This window comes from Microtus ochrogaster, unplaced genomic scaffold, assembly GCF_000317375.1.
Source record: "Microtus ochrogaster isolate Prairie Vole_2 unplaced genomic scaffold, MicOch1.0 UNK16, whole genome shotgun sequence".
NCBI classification, from domain to species: domain Eukaryota; kingdom Metazoa; phylum Chordata; class Mammalia; order Rodentia; family Cricetidae; genus Microtus; species Microtus ochrogaster.
Window position 1 is genome coordinate 5,949,188 of NW_004949114.1, and position 11,013 is coordinate 5,960,200.

An 11,013-nucleotide genomic window follows, 5' to 3' on the forward strand; every position below is an offset into this window, starting at 1 on the left:
TCTTCTGGCTCTGGTAGGCAAGGATCAGGACAAGGTCACTCTTCTGGTAGGACACAGCATGGCACAACATCAAGACAGTCATCAAGCTATGGCTCAGGTCATTCCACTCTCTCTGGCAAACATGGATCAACTTCACGTCACTCATTGAGCCAAGAAAGGAGCAGGTCTAGCTCAAGAGAGTCTTGTGGCTCCCAACAATCTGGGTCTGGCTCAGGAGGGTCTTCTGGCTTTAATCAACATGCATCTGGGCAAGGTCACTCTTCTCTTAGTGGGCAACAGCATTCCTCGTCTGGACAGTCATGTGTCAGTTCTCAGCATGAATGTAGCACTTTTTCCTCACATAGCAATGGGCAAAGTTGTTCACCATCCAGACAAATACCATTTTCCAGGCCTCTCCATTGTAGCTCAGGTCAGTCACCTAACTGTGATCAGCATGTTTCTACTTCCTCACAGTCCTCTATCTATGACCACCAAAGGCCTGGATCATATCATTCTTCCTCCTGTAGTAGTCAGGGGAATACCTGTGGAGATTCTTCCAACTTTGGCCAGTATGGATCTGGCTCAGTTAATTGTTCTGGCTATGGTAATCAAATATCTAGTTCATGTCAGTCTACTTACCCCCACTATGGATCTAATATAAATCAATCTTCTAGCTACGGACAGTCATGTTCTCATGGTCAGTGCAGATCTAATTCAAACCAATCTTCCTGCTGTGGTCAACAAGGTTCTGGTTCAAGTCAGTCTTCTAACTACGGCCAATATGAATGTCCCTCGAGTCATTATTCTAGCCAGAGAATACCTGCAGCTGGGTGTAATCAGGGTTTCAGCTCTGAACAATATGGGTCTTGTTCATATCCCTCTTCTATCTCTACTCAAAATTGTCCCAGATCTGGTCTGTGTCCTAGTTCACAACAATACAGGTCTGATTCACGTAACTCATTTAGCTCTGGATCATGTGGTTCTGGATATGGCCAATATTCTAATTATGAGCAACCTCAATCATATGGGAGATGTGGAAACCACTTGGAATGTGGAAACCCCTCAATTTGTAATGAAAACCAACCAATAAGTGTGTATAGGCAAGTAGAAACCTCCTCAGCTTGTGACTTTGGACAATTTACCCCTCCACGTGGACACAGTAGATCCCATACTACTGGACAATTGTCACTTTACAATGAGGACAATAGACAAGGTTACCCTGACTATCAGAGCATCAGGGAAGGAAACTCTAGAATGAGAAATATAGGCTTGGGTTCTCACAGTTTCAATGGCAGTACTCCCCTTTATGAGTATGTCCAAGAGCAGAGACGTTAATTCCGGAGTGAGGAAGGAAATGAGCTACCATTAACTTAAATGTTAGTTTAAGAAATGAGAAATTGTTGTAGAACTCTTCATGTCATTTCTTTCTCAATCTGGACATATCTGCTCTCATTCTTTTCTTTTGAATGAAAGGTAGCCTATATTCCTTGTTACTGAGTTCCTCCCAAATAATGCATGATATTTGGGATATTTAGGATATTGCACTGGATAAATGCTTAGTTTGGGGAATAAGTTTGAAGACTAACTTAAAAAGTTTGGGGCTTAGTGGGATTAAGTTTGGAACAATTTAAAGAATATGGGGTTTGGTTAAGGTATCTATCTGAAAATTATATTTAGTTGGGAGCGATGCTAAAGTTGTAATAAATTATACATTTATTTGTAAAGAACTATATATAATAAATGTATTATCATTGCAGTTGCCAAAGCTTTATCTTATGTCAACACACAGTTTAATTTTTAATGTTAGATGGTAAGATAAAGAGGAAAAAACAGGATAGAGTATTAGTGGTTTCTATTTTTACCCAAATCACCAAGATACTTCTTTGGTACATATTAAATCAGTGGGTGAATAAGTGCCATTAAGTTTTTGCTTCAGATGCTTCTCTATAGCCATTGGAAAAGTGGTACAGGACCAAAGGATCCAAGCATGGGTTTTAACTTGATTTCAGCAAGAAAGGGCTTCATTTCCATTTGTAAGAAATTGTTTCTGTTTCTTTCGACATATTACAGTATGGAAATATAAGTAGTGTACTCTCCACCTGTGTAGAGATATCATCAGTAGTTAGATGGGAAGGAAGCTTACCATTGTCATAGGATTCTTTGTTTGACTGTAATGTATTTGCTTTAAGTCTTTGGATTCAAATAAGTAGATTGCATTGATATCGACAATAAATTAGTGGTGACTAGATACTGAGCTTTGTCTGTCTTTTGTTTCATTTCACTTCCTTCACACAAGTGTTCAAACTAGAAATCAGCACAAGTAGCTATTTCCCAAAGTCCCATAATCCAAAGACTATCCAGATAGAAAACTTAAAAGCTCCCAATACTCCCTTCCTCCATATTCTCCCTACCTGATCTTCCTGTTCCCATGCCCACTCCCATACAGACCCCTCCCCCAATTCACCTATGATGTCTATTCTATTTCCCCTTCCCAGTGAAATTCAGGTGCACCCTCCCACCTTGAGCCTTCCTTGTTACTTAGCTTCTCTGGGGCTGTGAATTTTAGCATGGTTTTCCTTTACTTTATAATTAATATCTACTTATGAGTTACCACATACCATACTTGCCTTTCTGGGTCTGGGTTACCTTACATAGGATGATCTTTTCTTGTTCTATCCATTTGCCTGAAAACCTCATGATGTCATTGTTTTTAACAGCTGAGTAATACTCCATTGTGTAAATGTACCATACATTTTCTTTATCTATTTTTGGTTGATAGACACCTAGGTTGTTTCCGGTCTCTGGTTATCATAAATAAAGTTGCTATGAGCATAGTCAGGGAGCATCTTTGGGATGAAGCAGAAACCTAGTGTAATGGAAACTCCCAGGAATCTATGAGGGAGAACTTAGCCAAGACTCCGAGTAATGGGGGATATGAAGCATGAACCGGCTGTCTCATGTAACCAGGCACAACTTCCATGGGTGGTACTGGGACTGCGACAGAGCCACATAACCTCTGACCTACAATTTACCCTCCTACAAGATGTGCCTGGGTAAGAATGGTGCAGAAATTATGGGAGTAGCCAACTAATGACTGGTCCAGCTTGAGACTCATACCATGAGACAGAGCCCACCACTGACACTGCCTGGAGGGACAGGACCCAGAGGCTGGACAGCCCAGAGACCTGGGAGAGAATCAAACATGACTAGCAATAAAAACAAAACAATGTCAATGAAATGATTCCTAAGGCTATTCTACTATACACTACACTCTTAGGTTGTTGTCTAGCTCAATTGTTATCAAAGAGGCTTCACCCAGTTTCTGATGGAAACAGACGCAAAAACCCACAGTCAAACATTAGGAGGGGTTCAGGGAATCCTGTGGAAGATTAGGTAAACAAAGGGTCAAGGACATCACAAGAAAACTGGAATCAACTAACCTGGTTGCATAGGAGCTCAAAGAGACTGAAAGGCCAATCAGAGAGCTTGCATGGGACTGACCTTCTGTACATATTGTAAGCTGGGTAGCTTGATCTTTTTTGTGAGCCTCCTAATATTAGGAGCAGGGGGCTGTCTCAGACTCTGTTAACTGTTTTTGGGACCCTTCCCTCCTAATGGTTGCCTTATCCAGCCTTAATAAGAAGGGATATGGAAAGAGGAAGGGGAAGGAAAAGGAAATGGGAAGGGGAAGGAAAAGAATGGGAAAAGGCAGAAGGGAAGGGAAGGGAAGGGAAGACATAAAGCCCTCCAGGACCAGGTCATGCTCCACATACTGTGCCCTGACCTAGCAATGATGAGTCCACCTGACCCCCTTCTACCAAACCCTCCCCATACCCAGCCCAGGTTTCACACCAAGTGTCCCAGACTAGTCTGGAGAGTCTTATACCATTCTCAATCCCCAGGCATGGCTCCAGTGGCAAACCTTATGTGCCAGGCCCAGGTGTTGAGTTCACCAGATTTTATCCTACACATGCTATATTGAACCTCCAGACTTAGCCTAGGTCACACATCCTGTATGCTAGTCCAGTCTAGCGAATCTCCTGGACTCTATCCCAGCCTGTACTGCATCCAACCTTCAGGCCTATCCTGGGATATGTATCTGTGTGCTGCCAAAGCATGATGAGTACCTATAACCTCAGATGTTCACTTTATCCCCAATCCTCAGGTCAAGCATCAGTCACATAGTTAAAGCCCTGGAAAATTGCATATCCAAACCTTCAGCTTAGTTCCACAGCCTCTACGCCAGCCTATGAAGGTGAATGCTACCCACCCATAGAATCCACATATTCCCAGGTAAATCTTGAGTAGTATGGGTTGCACATCAATGAGATCCAGCCATCTGCCTCACTCACATATTTTCTTGTTTAATATAGAATTGGACTCAGTCTAAGAAAAAAATCAACACTGAGTATCTGAAGGGTCAACCTACCAGTCCCTCATAACTGATCTGAAAACAACCAAGCTTGGACAAAAGCAAAATAAAACTAATCTCACATCAGACATACAACCAACAACATGCCAAATCTCATCATAAAAACACAAACAAGAAAGGCCAAGACAGTCTGTCAACAAATTGAAGATAAACAAGATCATCAGCACCTGGACTTAACTAAACAAAAGAAAGAAAGAACCCAAATGAATAGAATCAGCAATGATCAGACAAACATTACAACAGAAACCAAGTTCAGAACATTATAAAAGAAAATACTTCTTAAAAGTATTTTCTTTCTTGAGATTATAATACAATTACATCCCTCTTCCTTTTTCTCCCAGCTCCAACCCTCCCATATACCCCTCCCTGCTCTCTTTCAAATTCATGGCCTTCTCCCCATTAATTATTGTTATAAATATGTATATTATATATACATATATATGTGTGTGTATGGACATACATGTATATATATATATATATATATATTCCTAAATACATAAATAAGACTTTCTCAATGTGTAAGTGTTGCTTGTACATATATTTTCAGGCTGACCATTCAGCACTGCATTACGAATTGGTGTGATCTTCCCTGGGGACCACTAGCTCTCCTGCTCGTAGCTCTCCTCAGTTTCCTGTAACTCTTTGTGTAAGACTGAGCTCAGCCTTGGGTCTTTCCCCTGTCCATATTTGCAAGTCTACTACTGCCCCTTTCAGCTCAGGTTTAGGCAGTCCTGCTGGAGAGTCGTTTTGAGTGTTCCTTCTGGCATTGCTAGGAGACACGATGTCACCTCAAGCTTTTACAGTCCTTCTGTTCCCTCTTCCATGATGCTCCCTAAACCTTGGGTACAGGAATTGCTTTGAAGATGGATCCATTGGGACTTGATAGGTTTTGGTTTTCATAATGGTCTCTATCTGTGGCACAAAACACTTTCCTTGCTGAGGGGGCAAGGGCTGTATTTACCTGCGGGCATGAGGATAAATATGATGTAGTTCAGAATGTTTTAGGAAAGCTGAGGTCGGATGGTCTCTTCCAAATTCTCACTTTTTCTATCGGCTTCTCCTTCCCTTGTCTAGAAGCTTGTTCTATGAGGTCCCACTTGTCAACTGTTGATTCTAATTCCTGTGCAAATGGGATCCTTTTCCGAAAGTCCTCTCCTACGCCTCTATTGTGTGGGTACTGCCTAGTTTGGCTCCAGCAGCTTCAGCATTTCATGTTTAGGTCTTTGATTCTTCCTACTCAGCAGCGTATGGTCACGTCTCTAAAATAAGATCACGTCTACTGACATAAAACAAATTCTTACAAGTTCAAAAAGTTTGAAGTAGTTTTGCTCATCCTATCTGACCATAATATAATAAAATTTAAAATTGACAGCAAATAAGTTTCTTGTAAATACACAGATCCAAGGAGATTAAATAACTCATTACTGAATGACAAGTGGGTCAAAGAAGAAATTAAAGAAAGAAATAAAAATATTTGAGAACTAAATGAAAATGACAACACAACAAAACCTCTAGGATGCATTTAAATCAATCCTATCAGGTAAATTTATCACTTTAAATGTCTATATTAAAAATCAGAAAGAGCATAAGTTTAAAACTTAATGATGCAACTCAAGTTTTGGAAAAAAGTAAGAACTAGCCAAATCCAAAACCAGTTGATGGCAAAAAATAATAAAAATCAGAACAGAAATTAACGAAATAGAAATAAAAAAACACAAATAATTAACAAATGTAAGAGTTGGTTCTTTGAGAAAATAAATAAGATTTACAGACCCTGTCCCAACTAACCAAAAGAAAAAGTGGACCATCAAAAAAAAAAACAAAAACAAAAAGCAAGACATCAATAACATAAACAGACACACAACAAATGAGGACACTGAGTTAGAAATGAAAAGTCAGGGCCTGATGAGTTCATAGCAGAGTCTACTGACACAGTTAGTCAATCCTTAAACTATTTTTAAAAACTGAGAGAAGGACCACTTTCAAACACCTTTTATGAGTGTTTTCCTTACAAGTATATGTGTGTACCACACGTGTTCCTACACCCATGGCACTTGACCCCCGGAACTAGAGTTAAGAACAGCTACCAATGAGCATCTCTCCAGAATTTAGCCCGTTCTTAAAATTAAGGAATTGGTGTCATTTGCAACCTCATGGGTGAACCTGGAGGACATCATGCTAATTTGAAACAAATCAGATACAAGAATACAGTTAATTATACACAATCTCACTTAGTGGGAACTCGCGAAAACAAGAGCAGAAGGGTGGCTTCCAGGAGTCAGGGGGTGGCGGAGATGGGAAGACTTTAGTCAAGGGGCAAGAACTCTGTTACAGATTCTGGAGACATGATTACAGTAAATAGTAGGCTCATTTTTATCTGTTACCATTACATTTTTAAAAATGAAAACTGGGGCTAGAGAGATGGCTCAATGATTAAGAGCACTAGCTGTTCTTCCAGAGGACTGGGCTCAATATCCAGCACCCACATGAGGGTTTACAGCCATCTATGACTCCAGTTCCTGGGGTTCCAATGCCCTCTTCTAACTTTCTCAGGCATCAGACATACATCTGGGGCACAGATATACATATACATTAAATAAATAAATAAATAAATAAATACGTTTTGTCTAAAAAATGGCAATGAGGTGGTAGGGGATATGTAAGCTAAACTAGCTTGATTGTGGTAATTATTTCAAAATACATACATTCATCAAGTTCCAGGACAGCCTGAGTATAAGGTGATAGTTTTTCTTCAAACGTATGCATATATTAAAGCATTAAACTGTATATATTTAAAATATAGAATTATCAATAATACTGGGAAAACTAAATAAACTAAAATAAGCAAAAGATCTGAACAAACATTTACTCAAGTAGATGTACAAATGGTCAATAAGTACATGAAGAAAAAAACCCACACATGCCAATAGTCATCGGAGAAATGCACACTAAAACATTAAGAGATATTATAACATACTTTTTAATGACTAAAATTCAAAATCATTGGCAATACCAAGTGCTAGTAAAGGAAAATTATACAATCACTGAACAAAGTCATTTTTATCTTAAAGTTAATATAATTTTATGAGAGTTATAAGAATAAGATGGGATCATCTGTATGAATAAAAATTAATTTTAGAGCCCAGTTCAAACCCTTGGGCAACCTAATGTTACACATCTTAAGACCTGTGAAGCTTGACCCCCAGGTCAGAGACTGCTATCCCCTTCTTGAGCATTCTAGCCCCTAACATCTCAAAGCCCACACAGAGCTTCCTCTCCGGACCAGTGGCATCTTTCCCATTATGTCCCCCAATCTCCAGTGCCTGGGGCCCCAAAGGAGCTCACTCCCAGGTTAGAGCCCAACCCTAAATCACCATCTTAGGACCCAAGTTAGAAACCGTATGTCCCATCTCAGGTTCCACATGGACTTCACTCTCCAGTCTCTCAGGACTCACAGTCAGAAGCCACATGTCCCACCCTTCGGCACTCTAACCCCCAGCATCTCAGAACACATGTGGAATGTGCCCCCATGTCAGAGGCCAGATCTCTCGCTCTCTGTTACCAAAGAAGACCTGAGCAGAACCTACTCCGCACTTCAAAAGTCACATCTCCCTCTTATGGGCATCCTAATGCTATTGTCTCATGATCCAAGGGGAGCTTGCTCCCCAAGTCAGAGGTCATACCCACACTTTACTCTGATGTCTTAACCTTCCCTCTCTCAGAAACCCAGGGGCCCATCTACCCCCGCCCGGCACTGCACTTAAATCTCAGCTTCTCAGGACCTGCTTGGGGTGCTTCCTGCTCCTCAGGTCAGAGGACAGATCCCTGCCAACCCTGGCCATCCACCCTTTCTCTCTCTCCGAACACATGCAGATCGCCCATGCAGAGACCATACCTTCTCCTAAGCTAAGCTGGGGCTGCCTCAGTTGCCACATCCACAAACAGTACCTGGTAGTCCCAACTGATTTAAAATGTAGCCATAATACATTAATAGCAAGCAGAAAACTAAATATCCACTCAACATAGGTGAACTCATACCAAAAGATATAACCCAAAAAAAACAAAAGTCCTTAAATTAAAACTTAAAGCAACACACACACACACACACACACACACACACACACACACACACAAAATGATGACACTGTGTCCTCCAAAGATCATCAACTTCATATTTACATTCCCCAGTGAGAATACTTAAGATGAAATTCCAGACAAAGAATTTAAAAAAATTATAAATATGTTCAAACTATTTAAAGAGTCCATGAATGACTATCTGAATGAATTTTAAGAGAACGGAAATGCACTCCTCATTGAATTCCAAATAAAAATAGCTTAATGAAATAAGGAATACAAATTGGGATATGAAAAAATAGTTCAGTAAGGAGGTACAAATACTAAAGAAAACCCAAGATGAAATCAACCTGGATATTTAAGAACTCAGCAAGTCATTTTAGAAAATTCAATGGAAAATCTCATCAGTAATAAATCATGTAGAAGACAGAATATAGGGTTCAAAGAAAAGCTAAATAAATGGGATCATTCACTCAAAAATATAATTTTTTAAATGTATGAACATAGCATAAGACATCTTTAGAACAACATGGAAGAAAAGAAAACTTTTGAATTATAGACAAAGAAGGAGAACTTCATTCCAGGGGCCTACAAAATGATTCCAATCAAATCATAGAAGAAAATTTCTAGATCAAGGGAAAGATATCCCCATCTGGTTACAACGGACTTTTCTATGGAAACTTTCAAACACTCTGAAAAAATGCAGAAGGACCTCAGCCTAGGTCCTTCAGCAAAACTGTCATAATTGAAGAGATAATAACACTTTCATGCAGGATAAAAGGATTCATGACCACAAAGGTATCCCTACATGGTGTTATAGAAAGAACATTATGGACTGAAGAGCCGGAGAAACAGATCTAAGGTCTACAAGGAAAAATATAAACAGTGCTAGAACAATTGCTGGTGAACGAGGATGAAGGGGTGGTGCATTTACACAAAAAGCAATGGCATCTTGAAATGTGCATGCGAATAGATAGCACTAGAATAAAGCATCCTGAGTGAGGTAACCCAGACCCAGAAAGACAAACACGGTACATACTCACTCATAGTGGATATTAGACATAAAGCAAAGGATAACCAGCCTATAGTCCATGATCCCAGAGAAGCCAGGGAACAAGGAGAACCCTACTAGAGACATACATGAATTCCCCTGGGGAAGGGGAAATAGGTAAGATCTCCTGAGAAAACTACAAAGATGACAAAGATATACAGTGGAGGAAAGAAAGCATCTTCAACAAATGATGTTGAGAAAACTGGAAATCTACATGCAGAAGAAACCCCTGCATAAAAATCAACTTTGAAAGGTTAAAGGACCTTAACTTAAGACCTGAAACTAGTAGAGGAAAAAATAGAGTACATTAATTTAATTAAAGTCTAAGTAAAGACTTTCTGAACAGGATTCTGCATCTCAGCATCTTAGTCACTTTTCTGTTGCTGTAAGAAATGCTGTCGTCAAGGCAATGCATAGAGGAAGAGGATATTTGCCTTGCTGTTCCCGAGGAGCAGAGTCTGGAAAGGCAGGGGGTCCTGCAGCAGGCAGCACCTATGGCAGCTGCAGCAGAAGCTGAGGGCTCACTCCTGAACCATAGGCAGGAAGCAGAGAGCAGACTTCAAATGAGTAAGTCCTTGAACAACTCTCCTTTCCTGTGGCATACTTCCAGAGCCTCTTGAAACACCACCACCTGGGGAGCAAGTGTTCAAATGCCCAAGACTATAGAGGACATCTAATTCAAACAGCCAATTCAGGAAATAAGGCCATTTGACAAATGGGACCTTATGAAGTCAAAATGCTTTTCTTCCACAATAGAAATGGCCAACTGAAAAAACAGAAAATCTTTGCCATGTAAGTATCTAACAGGGGATTTGCACCTAAAATATACAATGAATTTTTAAAAATTAAACATCAAGAAAACAAATACCAAATTTTAAAAATTAGCTATGAAATTAACAGGAAATTCTCAAAAGAGGAAATAGCAATGGCTGATGAACATTTTTTTTTTAGGTGTTCAATGTCTTTAACCTTCAGGGAAATGCAAATCAAAGCTAATTTGAGATTCTATCTTACTCCATTAAGTACAGTCTTTTTCAGGAAAACAAACGACTGTAAACGCTGGCAAACATGTGAGAAAAAAAACCCATATCCACTGTTAATGGGAGTATAAACTGGTACAATCACTATGAATAACAGCAGAGAGTTCCCAAAACTCTAAACTAGAACGGTCACATAGTCCAGCTACGCCATTCCTGGGCACATACCCAAAGGACTCCATACCCGACAGCAGACATGCCTGCACATCCACATTCGTTGCTGCCTTATTCACGACAGACAGGAGGTGGAAGCTGCCTAGATGTTCATCAGCTGAAGAACCAGTAATGAAAATGTGGTACATATACACAGTTGAATCTATTCCGTACCAAAGAAAAATGAAAGTGCAAGAAAATAAATGGAACCTCCAAATTGTATACTAAGTAATCCAGGCCCAGAAGGGCAGCTCTGCCGTGGTCTCTGCTGTGTGTGAACAACAGAA

At 40.0% G+C, this 11,013-nt stretch overlaps 1 protein-coding gene across 1 annotated transcript in view; it reads left to right on the plus strand.

Moving 5' to 3' along the window:
- Positions 1 to 11,013, plus strand: part of LOC101995314 (hornerin) — a 34,195-nt gene that overhangs the window by 3,558 nt on the left and 19,624 nt on the right. The gene's annotated exons all lie outside the window — the stretch shown is intronic.